Source organism: Pseudorca crassidens, chromosome 17 (genome assembly GCF_039906515.1).
Source record: "Pseudorca crassidens isolate mPseCra1 chromosome 17, mPseCra1.hap1, whole genome shotgun sequence".
NCBI classification, from domain to species: domain Eukaryota; kingdom Metazoa; phylum Chordata; class Mammalia; order Artiodactyla; family Delphinidae; genus Pseudorca; species Pseudorca crassidens.
Genome location: NC_090312.1, coordinates 63,781,459 through 63,794,007, shown reverse-complemented (window position 1 = coordinate 63,794,007; position 12,549 = coordinate 63,781,459). Strand labels below are relative to the sequence as shown.

At 33.7% G+C, this 12,549-nt stretch overlaps 1 non-coding gene across 1 annotated transcript; it reads right to left on the bottom strand.

Moving 5' to 3' along the window:
• Positions 1-4,641: 4,641 nt before the first annotated feature.
• LOC137210803 (U6 spliceosomal RNA) lies at positions 4,642-4,746 on the bottom strand. Its single transcript, XR_010936733.1, has one exon. It is a non-coding gene; the product is annotated as a U6 spliceosomal RNA (small nuclear RNA).
• Between the last annotated feature and the right edge of the window lie 7,803 nt (positions 4,747-12,549).

The following is a 12,549-nucleotide window of genomic DNA, read 5'->3' as shown; positions in this document are numbered from 1 at the left end:
ACACAGACTTTAAATGTAGACTTTGTTCCAGTATTATTCTTCCTTTTGACTTCAGTATAAGAGCTATTGAGCTATTTGTTGTCCCAGTAAGGGGATAATCAGACAATTACAGAATCCTGTGATCTCTTCCCAAAGTTTGCAACTATAGGGTTGGTCCCAGAATTGCTCAATAACTTTGTATTTTGATTTAAGGGGAAACTAAAAGACCTTCCTGTCCCAAAGTAACTCTGCTTTGTGGAGATTGGAGGTGCCCTGCAATTGACTCAAGATACTGTTTATTTGTTTAAACAGTTAAATGAGTAGTTTCTATTTAACAAGTGAGCACAAATTTTCACAACAGTACCTACCCCATGACATAACTCAGACGAAAACTCCGAGGGAAAGGAAAACTATAAGGGCAAAAAGTCCAGGTTCCATCCACTGTACATGGGATATTGATAGGCTTGTAAAACTTACAGAGGTACCTGGGGGTACCTAGGAACCCTGGATATTTAGTATACAGATCAGCAAAGGATGGTGGAAAATAAGACGACACCAGGTCAGGGGACAAATTAAGTAGGTGAAGCTGGTCCTTTATATTCTTTTCCCTTCTGATATACCACTGCTCTTTCCTGTCCAGAATATGTTCTGTATCCTCAGTAGACCTACACACACACACACACACACACACACACACACACACATACACACAGAGACATGTGTGTAGCACACAAACATGCACGCATGCATGCATGTACACATACATGGAGTCCCCAGTCTTCTCAGTTAAAATTCAGCTTGTAGTAACTAAAGAAAATTTATAATGCCCTATATTTTATAGATTTTAAAAATACTTGCACTTTAATAGAAAACTTTTAATGTCTGAAAATCCTTTCTGACAAAGGAAGTTATTTCTGATATTGGAGGTTGACAGTTTCACAGAGAAAACTTCAGGAGCACAGAGACATGCCTGACCCTCTCCCCACGCACCATCTGGGGAAAATTCACCAACACATACGCTCAATCCCTCTGCTAAGTCAAAACCAAGTTTACATCATTATTTCACAGAGAATAACTTAACTCATGTTAGGCATTCACACGTATTTTATTTGTTGAAGACAGGAAGAAGATATAAAGGAGGGAATCATCTGAAATTACAGAGTAGAGCATTTAAGTCAATATAGATATTTAAATTGAAGGTAAAATTAAATTATAATTTGAAATTATATGTGGAGTTTTATTTCCTAAAGAATATTTTGGAAAGTTCAACTTCTATTTTAACTTATATTTTCAGAGAAGGTATTTAGTCCAAATGAAGAATATCTTCAATTATTGTTCTTCTATTGCAAGCAAAAAAGGATTTATACTTCTTTTCATGAAATATGGTTGTTTGACAAGAGAAGAATAAATATTTTATATTTTTAGAAACAACAGTCAGGCTACTGATATTCTTAATTAGTGTTAATAAATCTGAATGCTTCTTATCATCTACTCTTTAGCTTGTACCTGAGGAGTTGAATACCTCCGGGAAGATACGTGCTCCAGACCCGTAAATATGCAGTTCACAGATCCCACCACCAGAGGGCAATAAAGAAGTAAAATCTTGAAACCATGTAGTGAAAATAGTGGGAGTTTAAATAAAAGCAACATTTCACAGTATGCTTTTCTGACCAATGTTATATCTAATAACTTAATGGATTATATGTACATGGATTCTGAAAAGTCAGCAGCACACTTCATTGGTCAATTTCTATGATAAGGGGAATGTAATCTGAGTGTAGAAAAACAGTATACGTACATCTTAAAATTCCACCCCTACAGAATCTACTCACTATTGAAAAATGGTAAAAATAGCTTTCTGTGTCTCAGTGACCAGTTAACATTTTCAAGAGTAGAATTTATCTTCCTATGATGCTCAAATACACAGGAAAAATGCATATCTAGGACAATGGATAAACTCTATATGACATGTGAAAATAATTATTCAAATGGAAAAAGTATAAGATCTACAAGGAACAGTTTTATATGCATTAGTGTGGATATATACATAAAGAGGCTCTAAGAAACATAAAAATCACTTCCAGGAAGTAATTTTAGGTAGAAGAGAATTAACATGGATGAGCAAGAAAAGAGAGTTAGTTTTAAAATAGTTTCATTTACTTTTTGTTTGTTTGTTTATTTATTTGTTTTATTTATTTGGTCTTTGGAATATAAGGAAACAGTGGCTTTCAGATCAGTATCCCAGTGGAACAAAGGGACAGAGGTCTATACTGGAGCCTAGCCATTGTTTGACTATCTTGTAATAATACTGGTGAAATACAGCCAAATCATTTGAACTACAAGCATCCTCTCTGACAATATTCTTAAGACATCAACATTATATATTAAAGAAAGTAAAGAGAGAATACTATTTTCTTTAGAGAGAAAATACAGATTCTGGATCAAATCAATAATGTCAGCAAACCTCATGGGTATAAAACATTCTGCTGCCTATCATTTAGAACATGCCTCTAGAAGAGGGAAACTGGGTGATAATTTCCCCAGATTTTATATTTAACTCAAATATTTTAGATAAGAGGCATCTCTAGTAAAACATTGTATTATTGATTCTTTCCAATATGATAGCTCAGAGGAGTTCCTCTTTCCTTCTCAAATACATATGGGGAAATGGAGGTGGGTGTGGGTCAGAGGAAGTATCTAAATAGAGCATAGTAATCAACAGTTTGTTTTTTAAAAATAGAAATTTCTATTCGAATTGTTTCCAGAAACACACAGAGACAATTCCATGTGACAACAGTGAAAGAGACCAGAGTGATGCAGCTGCAAATCAAAAAACTGCCAACACCAGTGATTGATGGCCACCACCAGAATCTGGTTAAGACAAAGAAGAATCCTCCCCTTGAGGCGTCAGAAAGAACATGGCCCTCTAAACACTTTGAGTTTGAACTTCTGGCCTCTAGAGCTGTGATAAAATAAATTTCTGTTCTTTTAAGCTAACAAGTTTGTGGTATCTTGTTATGGTAGCCCTAGACATGACTGTATTTGATTCCTGAGGTGGCAACTGTATTTTGACTATGTAATGACTATTCCAAGATGATCAACAGACACAAAGATAAAGGCAAAACTGAGACTAAGCCCAGTTCTTTTTATTCCCAGAATAATAAATGATTTTTTAATTAATTTAGATCCCTTTGTCTAACCCCTCTGCTTTTCAAAAGAGTATGTGGGACCAATCAAGTATTAATATGTTATACTTTCATTTTAATTCATCTCAAATTATTTCTAATTCCCCTTATGAGTTCTTACTTGACCCATGAATTATTTAGGAATATATTGTTTAATGTCCATTTGTGATTTTCAACAAATTTCTTTCTGTTAACGATTTCTTATTGCATTCTGTTGTCATCTGAGAGCACTCTTTGTATTGTTTATGTCCTTTAAAATGTACTGAAATTTGTTTTATGGCCTAGCATATAGTATATCCATGTGCATTTGAAAACAATGTATATTCTGATGCTGTTGGGTGGAATGTTTTATACATGGCTGTTAGGTCTAGTTGATTGATAATGCTGTTCAAATTTTTTTTAATTTTCTTGTTGATTTTCTATCTGTTCTGCTATTGAAAAAAGGGTATTAAAGTATCCAACTATTATTGTAGAACTGTCTGTTTCTCTTTTCCATTGTGTCGATTTCACTTCATTATATTTTGAGGTTCTGTTGTTAGGTGCATATAAGTTTATAATTATTATACATTCTAGATGTAATAATCATTTTATCATTTTAAAATGTTTGTCTCTAGTAAAAATTTTCATCTTAAAATATATTTTTTTCTGATATTTTCTTAGCCACTCCAGTTTTGTTGTTTTGTTTTGTTTTTTTGTTACTGTTATGGTATATCTATTCCAACCCTTTTACACTTCACCTATATATTTTCTTGACTGTAAAGTGGGTCACTTGTAGGCAGCATATGTTTGGATCATGTTTTTCATTTTTTTATCCAGTCTGAAATTTCTGTCTTTAGATGGAATGTTTAACCTTTTTATATTAAATGTAATTAATATTTAATTTTGTAATTTTTATATTAAATGTAATTCATGTAGGATTTATGTCCAACATTTGGGATTTATTTTCCAAGAGTCACATTTTTTTTCCTAATTCCTCTTCCTCTATTACTGACTCATTTGTTGTTGTTGTTGTTAAAAAGATATTTTTTAGTGTACAATTTCAATCCCCTTATCTTTTACTATATTTTTGAATTATATTCTTAATCCTTGCTCTAAGGATTACAAATAACATCTTAAGTATAAACATCTAGTTTTGATTAATACCAACTTAATTTCAATAGTATAAAAAACTTTTCTCCTCCTTTACATTGCCCTCCTTTGTGCTGTTACTGATATAAAAACTCCATCTTTAGACATTATATGCCTATAAACAGTTATAATTATTACTTTATGTTGGTGCCTTTTAAATCAGATAGAAAAAAAAAGTTAGAATAAAATACATTCATATTATTTTTTATATTTACCTCTGCAGTTACCTTTCTTGATGTTCTTTATTTCTTCATATGGATTTAAGTTACTGACTTATGCTTTTATTTTTGTCTGAAGGGCTCACTTTAATAGTTCTTGTAGCACAAGTCTGCTAGGAAAAAATTCTCTTAAGTTTTTCATAAAAGTATTGAAATTTTCATGTCATCCTTCTGCAATGGCCATGGTAATCTCTGCATCATTCCAACTTTAGTAGATATGTTGCCAAAGTGAGCATTTAGTATGTACTCTTATATGGTACAAAATTTAAAGTGTTAAAGATTATGAAGTTATAGACACAGGTTTACTTGTTCCGAGACCATTTCAAGAGCATATTTGGGCAATGCTAATATTGGCATTTCAAATTCAGTGCTACCATGTAGCAAGATAAAATAGATGAACCTCAAGTCATGATATTTTTTTCCTGATAACATAAGGTTAAGGTTAATTATCAGTTGTCACATTTTTTCCAGTATATTTTAGTTAGCTTTTAACTTAGCATAAGTGAAATGAAAGGATGGTAAGTTTTGCATTAATTCCTGACCCAAAACAGAACTTTTGAAGATGAAAGTCCATTAACAGAGCTCTGTGTTTCCTGTGAAAAATAAATCTGTCCCACCCCCTGAAAAATTCATGAATATTTTACAAATTGTATGTTCAGGAAGCTATTCTAGCCTTCTATTTAAAAAAAAAAACACAATATAGAAATATTTATTTCCTTCATGTAGTAGTAATATACATGTTATTTAGAAAATGTATAGTGAATTTTGGTTTGCTCATCTTCTGAAAAACTCCTAAGAAAACACACACTTCTGAGAATTTCAGCCTTATTTCTACATAAGTTATCTAATCTATAAAACATTATGCATGCTTTGGATAATCATCTAAATAATTACTATTCTAGTCTTTTAAATGGTTTCAGTGCACACATAATTTTCTCTACCCACACCCCCATTTTTCCCAGTTAAATTGATTAAGTGATATTTTTTATTTAGTCACTTATTATATTTAGGTATGTTTAGGCCTCCTCTTCTGAACGCATTTCCTGGTAACAAAGAAGTAAGGCATAGATGCTGTTTCTGACTCCCAGGGAAGTTTAGGCTCTGGCATGCTGGACTAGGCAGGGCCTAGCATCACCCTGTTTATGTGGAATATGTGGAACTGGTGAGCTTCTAAACATCTCAAAGAGACATTTAACAAGACTGAAGGTTCTGGAGAGAGAATGTATTTTATTGCCATCATTTTAATTTCACCATATGTCTAGATAATTCATGCTTTTGGTGCAAAGTTCAAAAGTAACAGTGGTGGGCTTCCCTGGTGGCACAGTGGTTGAGAGTCCGCCTTCGGATGCAGGGGACATGGGCTCGTGCTCCGGTCCGGGAACATCCCACATGCTGCGGAGCGGCTGGGCCCGTGAGCCATGGCCGCTGAGCCTACGCGTCCGGAGCCTGTGCTCCGCAACGGGAGAGGCAACAACAGTGAGAGGCCCGCGTACCGAGTAACAGTGGTGAATGAAAAGTAAATCTTTTATACAGTTTTCCTGAAGCCACCCATTTCCCCTTCCTAGAGGTAATCATTTTTACCACTTTCTTTTATATTTTTCAGGGGCAGTTTAGGCATATATTAACATGTGCTATATAGCGGATAATTCCTCTTATTAGGGTAAATTCGTGTGCTTTTTTTTTTTTTCTGAATTGTAGTATGCAGGAATCGGAAGTCTCTGGCAAGAGGAGAGTTAAAAGGAGAGAAGCTAGCTTCAGTATGATCTTTATTATCTCCTCATTCTCTCTTATCCAAATATCTTTGCATCTCATCAGTAAAAGATTCATTGGTTTTGACTGTGCTGATCTGCTCATTCAGGGAAAAGGATGGTGTGGCTCTGGGGTTCTGAACTCTAGGGATCTATACATTCATGAGCATGCTGAAATCCTGTCTGGGTTTTTCTATGCTTTGGGCACAGCAGTCATGCTGCTCTCTGCCTTTTAATATCATCTTGGGGATTCGCTTTACCTCTCTCCTTAACTGAATCTCTTGTTTTCTGTGTCCCATATTTTCCTCATTTTTAGTTTGCTATCTCATATTTGTTAAACATACAGTACAGTTGCTTTGTGAGAAACAGTATGTAGTAAGCATATTTTTTGAGATTGTGCACATCTCCAAGTCTTTATTCTAACCTTTGCTTAAATAATAGTTTAAGCAAGTATAGAACTCTAGGTTAGATATCATTTTCCTTCAGAATATTGAATATATGAATCCATCAATCTACCTTTCAGCATTGCTGTTGAGTATTCTGAAGCAATTATGACTCTTAATGATATATGTATGTGTCTTTTTTAAAAAAATTTCTCTCTTCTTGTGAGTAAATGGAACCGTATATTTGTTCCTAAGGGTTGTTCCTAACTTCATAATGATATGCTTAATTTAATCTGTTACCTTGGGTGTTTGGTAGATCCTTTCCATTAAGAAATTTATGTTCCTTGTGTTAGGAAATCTACTTCCAAAATTCCTCCTTCTAAAGCTTTTCTCTGGTATGTCCTTCTGGAACTCATATTATTCAGATACTGCATCTCTTGAATGGGCTTTCCAATTTTCTCTCTTTTTTTCCACCTATCTGTCTTTTTGTTCTATTTCTTATAGATTTTCCAAATTAATCTTCCAGATCTATTTTTTTTCTGCTTATTCTCTAGTGTGTTTTTAACACTTTCAGAAAGAAGCTTAAGGGTTGAAATAGGGATGCCTAGAAGCACTAGCACATAGAGCAAAGGGCTGGGAACTGTGATGCACGTTCATCTATATTTCTTTAGATTTCATGAAAGGTGCTTGGCACATAACAGACTCTCAATAAATAAATGGTTGTGGAATAAATAAGTAGATAAATAAGTAATAAGTCCTGGATTCTAGTCCCAACATATACTTCTTTCCCACTTCACATTGGCATGGTAGTGTCCTCTCTTGGTTTCATTTTCTAACTAGCAATTTCAGACTACATTTTCTCTCTGCCACTGAGAGCATTAACATTATCTGATTCTAGCAATGTTTTAGATAGATAGATAGATAGATAGATAGATAGATAGATAGATAGATAGATACATAGATAGATATAGATAGATAGATAGATATATGCACACATACAAATTTTAGTTAACTGAAATTTTTAAATCATCTCATATATAGAACTTGCTATATAGGTAAAGAGTGATTTAAGATGGGGAAAAGAATTGAGCTCTTTAGTACTTGAAATCCACTAAAAATCTGTTCCAATTTATTATATTTTTGCTAGACCTGAACTATTTACCTTTAGTAGATAAACCAGAAAAAACAGCAGTACTGCAATTGGTAAACTAAGTTATTTGAATACATTTCAAAATGATTTCTATATCATGTACTATACAGAGATCTAGCCATCCACATTGGTTCATTAAAATGTAAAACAGTTTCCTACAATTCTGCTCATTAAGCAGGGGTCACACAAAGAATTCTCCTGTGACGTGGAACAGTGCGAAAGTTTTATGTATCTTGATACTGATTAAAGGGAAGCTATCAGGCTTTGTCTTACAGTAATTTCATATTGTTTTAAAAGTTTAAACATGAGTCCTCCAAATTCTAGACATCTATACCTTTAAATCAGTCAGGCAACAGCTAGATCTTTTAATATGTTAGATCCATTTGCCAATCCACTTCTTTAAAAAGCATACTTTTCATTCCTCTTTTTAAATAAAAGCATTGTCTACACTGATTCCATCATTACCATTGGAAATGTTTATCTGCCAAATGAAAAAAAACAGTACAAATTAGAAACACTGATACATCTTCTGACATTATTCATTTAGAAGCTAGTTCTCAAATTGTCATTACATTTACCACATAAAAATTACAAATGATTTGTTTGGAGGCCTACGGCTATTTCTAAATTCAAGATGTTTGGACAACTGTAGATAAAGTTTCATTATCAGACTGAACTAAATATGCTGTAATTATGAATAAATCAGGATGATTTCTACTCTGTGAACTTGTTATTAATGTACTCAGGCCAAGCATCAGCAAACATCATTCTTCAAAATTATACAAGTGTATTTCTCAGCCAAAAATGTAAAAAATAATGTTTGAAAATCAAGGTCAAGGATTGGTTGGATGATGTTTATGCTTCTATCATCTGATTGTTTCCATCTTTATTCTGTTCTATGAAACACAGACTAGGCTTATACTTCCACAAGGCCTGTGTTTCCCCATTTATTAGCACTTATCACACTTGAAATTATTACTGAAATATCTATTTTCTCCAATAAACAATAGGTTCATTAGGCCAGGGACCTCTGCTGTCTTATTTTCTTCTGTAGGTCTACACTATCATATTAGGTGCCAAGGAATATTTGTTGAATAACTGAGTTAATTAATGATAAATGAATGGAGAAGCCTACTTTCTCAGGCTGACAATTGAACTAGAGAATGGAAGTTGGAAAATTTGAATTGAATTTCCACAATTTTTATATAGTGATAATTTGTTTAAAATTTGGTATACAAAATGTTATATACAATAGAGTTAACAAATAGTAGAGAAAAGTGAGTCAGAGGGAGCTGAAGATGTAGATTTCAAGTTACCTGAGTCCTAGGAAAAGTGAGAACCAAAAGAAATTTATATTCTCTATTTAAGTATTTAAGAAACAGAACTTAAGAATTTATCAGTATACTGAATTATTATGATTTCTAGACTAATCATAATTCATTCAAATGACATATGAGATGTAGCCTTCTCAGAATATTTACCATGTTAATCAAATGAAGAATTACACTGAAATTTGAGTTTACTTTTCCGCTATAACAAAATTTTGTACTTAGGTAAAGATGAGATTGACATTTTGGAGAACTGTTTTCTCAGTACAGAAAACTTTTGCTTATTTTATATTTTGTGTTCTTAAAGTGATTTTCTAATATTTTCTTTTTATATACGGATATTTTATTTGTAAAGAATATGTAAAGTTTCCCTGTAGGCATGACGAGCATGACTAGAATGCTACATAGCAGTGCTTTAGACATAATCTAAAAATTGTCCTTATGTGCAATAGCAGAGACCAATGATTCATGAAATTGCTCAATGTTGGGCATAGTCCTTCTTATAGAACTAATAGTTTATATGAGACATTTTTCTTCAAACGTTGAAATCAAAATATAAACTCTACTCAGTATGTCAGTATTTACATTAAAATGAATTTTTTACTTATGGGAAAAGCTTTAATTATGTGTATTTAAAAGTTTGGAAATCAGCAGGACGTCCATCATTGTGAACAATTTAAATGTTTCTCTCCCTACTTGGTTTGGAATAAAATAAGAAATGGGGAAAAAAAATACTCCACCCAGGAGGGAGGTCCTTCTTTTGCCTACCAACAAAGCTATTAACTTATCTGCAGCTGTACCAGTATACTCAGCTCCCCTTCTCTGAAAGGGAAGAAATGTCCATTTCCTACCAAAGGCTATTGCTCTCTTTGTGCTTAGGGTCCCATCCCATTTCAGCACTCAAGATTCCACTTTTGAAACTAGCTCATTTTGTACTGCACCATCAATTTCTTCCTTTATGCCTGATAATTCTCCAAAATACATAAGTATATCCTAATATCTCTCATTTTATTGATTTTTAAAGCATATATTAGTAACTTTCATTCTGCCAAAAAAGGTTCCTTTGTTTAAAATCTCTGTCCATAAAATCAATGTCGCTTCTAACAATCACTGTGGGATACAAGAAAACCATTTCATATCTCCTTAGATGAGGTTTTCCTTGAGTACCCAAGGTAAGAACCCTCCATTGCTTTCTATCATGCCTCATTGTTAATTTCCTTTATTTTACCAATTACAATCTGAACATATTATAATCATTTTATAACTTGTTCATTTAATCTTTCTCATCAAAGTAGCATGTCGACTCTTTGAGGCAGATCCTTTAACTCTCTTGTTCATCCCTGTTTCTTAAACTCCTAACAAAGCTCAGAACATAGTGGTTACCTAATATGTGTGTATAGAATGAATGAAAGACCTATACCACTTCCTTTAGAAGAATAAACAGTCAACTCTAAGTAACTGTGCAAAAGAGGCAAAATGTCTTGTTGCCACTTGCATTTCTCTATCCTTCCTCCCTTCTTTCTTATAAATACCTTATACCCTCTTGCTTTTTAGTGTAATATTCTACCCAGTATTTTGCCCTTTGACAGACTTTATTCTCCAAATTAATCACTTATTTCAATAATTACTCAACTCAAGTAGTCCATGTACTTTAGAGAATGTTATTTAATTAATTCATAATGAAGCAGAAATTAAGATTTGTATTTTCTTCCCTGCCTGATTTTCCAAGTACATCTTAAGTTATGTAAAGGAGCAATCATTTTGTGGTTGGCAGGAAATCAGGCTCTGTCTGATTCTCCAAACATCTTCACTAATTCCCAGAGAAATCTGTGTAACTGTTCCCCAAACAACATTTACTACTTCTTCCACTATCATGTAATATTGGTTTCGAGAATAGATACTAAATTTTCTAACACTACTTTCATCATCTTTACCCTTCCAAACCTTATTCTTCTCCTGCTTTTCTCATCTTTATTAATGGGACCATCATCTATCTTGATAATATAAATGACCATCATGATATGGCTTTATTGCTCAAGGCACAAAAAGGTTATCAACTTCTTTCACCACCTACATATTTAGTCACCAAGTGCTGTCAGTCGTACTCAAAAAATAACATGAAATCCATCCAATGTTTTTCTTATTTACATTTCTACTTGTTCTTTCTTAGTTGAGGATGTCGAACTGTGCCGGTGAGATAAGCTCTCCTCCACACAACCCCTTCTCCAAACAGCGAGTACGGTCTTGCTGAAATGCCAATTTTCAGGCTATTTCTACATATAACAAGAAAATACTTCCTTAAGGATCTAGCCCTCGCCTTCCTTCTCAAAGTGAACTCTCAACTTTGCAATATAGAGAATATGGTAATTATAACTAAAACATCAACTTTATTGAGGATTTACTCTGTTCCACGTGGCATTCTAAATATTCTACCTGAATAATCTCATCTATTTCTTATAATAACACACTAAGAAAAAAGTACTATCATTAAAATAAATTTTAAAAGGAATAAAGTGAAGCCTAGATAGGTTAAGTAATTTTCCCACACTGGTGAAGGGAGCCAGGATTCAAACCCAGGCTAGTCTGCCTCCAGAACTCACATTCTTGTTAGAATTTTTTTTTTAATTGAAACATATTCGACATATAACACTGTGTAATGTCAAGGTGCATGACATGTTGATTTGATACATTTGTATACTGCAGTATGATTGCCCTTGTAGCTTTAGCTAGCACCCCTTTGACATCAAATAATTATCATTCCTTAACGACCACACAATACAGTGTCTTGCTATTTCCACATTAAACAAACAAACAAAAAGGTTGTGTTGTCTCTTGTCTCTATCATTGCCATGCAAAGAATCTGAGGCTTAGAGAGGGTAGATAAATTTCTCAAGTTTGCAAGTCTAGTAAAATTATAAGTTGACCCTGAACCCAGGCTACTCTGAATCCACCTTGCTGTCCCTCTTCTGCCCTTGGACTCTCTGGCCCCTAAGATGAGATGGAGAGGCCCACAAACACTCCATCTTCCAACATATTTTTGATCACAGACTGCAATTAGCCGACTTTGTTAAATGCCTTGAGGGCTATACGTGACAATGTTCAAGAAAGGAACGATGCTGTAGGAGGATGCTGGCTATTTCCTTCTCTCCAAATGCCATCTCTATCAGCAGTTTAAAGTAAATCTGGGAGAACATCAAATCTATGCAATTTTCTTTTGAACTATGAAGAGAAAACTTTAATTTGTATGAACTAAAGCATGTGATTAAAGCATGAAATTCTTTCCAGTCGTGACGATGAGAAATGTTTGAAATGAATTAGTCTCCATACCACATTAATGCAGTCATCCCAAGGGCCAATAGCAAGGAACACTTCAATGGTTCAAGTGCATCCGTGAGTGGTTACCCAAACTGCATGTAGATTCAGAAACAGC